Genomic DNA, 629 nt, shown 5'->3' on the forward strand with positions numbered 1-629 from the left:
TTATCCTATTACCTCCTTTGCTGCCAGTTTCAGCAATGTCTTCTTTACACTTCCTCCCAATTCTCCATTCACCTGGAACTTCTTGTTTATATTTTTACATCACTTCCTGTCTCTTCACACATCACTTCCTGTCTCTTCACACATCACTTCCTGTCCCAGCAGTTCACAGACAACGTGATCACCACCTTGTGGAGAATAGAAAAACTGCATGCGGTTTATATTTTTTCACTACTGTACCCGGACAGCCAAATTTATATATACAGTGATACCTCGGCTAACGAAGGTAAATAGTTTTGGAATTACATTGGTTAACTGAAACAAAACTCAAATACAGCTCAATACAGCTCACTGTGGCTGCAGTTTGCTTTCACAATCCACAAATGCATTCATTAGCCGAGTCCATCTTCGTTAACTGAGGCCGTAACTCAGTGTAAAAAAAATTTTTTAGCTGAAAAATTGTCTTGGTGTCAACTTTGACTCTGCCCTCTCATTTACCCTCCATACCCTCCTGGACTACTGTAACCTCCTCCTCTCTGGTATTCCACTAACCCGACTCTCTCCTCTACAATCTATCATGAATGCTGCAGCCAGACTCATCTATCCTTCCTTCCGCTCCTCTTCCGCTGCCT

General features: G+C 42.3%; 2 protein-coding genes across 4 annotated transcripts in view; both read right to left on the reverse strand.

Annotated features, from left to right (window-relative positions):
- Positions 1-629, reverse strand: part of LOC140339137 (uncharacterized) — a gene marked incomplete in the record, with an annotated part of 145,177 nt that overhangs the window by 36,152 nt on the left and 108,396 nt on the right.
- LOC140338958 (uncharacterized) overlaps positions 1-629 on the reverse strand; it is a 26,951-nt gene that overhangs the window by 6,147 nt on the left and 20,175 nt on the right. The window contains exon 1 of one of the 3 annotated variants that reach the window (XM_072423340.1): positions 13-150. The exons of the other annotated variants lie outside the window; for them this stretch is intronic. The gene's annotated coding sequence lies outside the window, so the exon portion shown is untranslated. Of the gene's footprint in view, positions 1-12; positions 151-629 lie in introns of those variants that run through there. 3 annotated transcript variants of the gene reach the window in all.

Source organism: Pyxicephalus adspersus, chromosome 10 (assembly GCF_032062135.1).
Source record: "Pyxicephalus adspersus chromosome 10, UCB_Pads_2.0, whole genome shotgun sequence".
NCBI classification, from domain to species: Eukaryota; Metazoa; Chordata; class Amphibia; order Anura; family Pyxicephalidae; genus Pyxicephalus; species Pyxicephalus adspersus.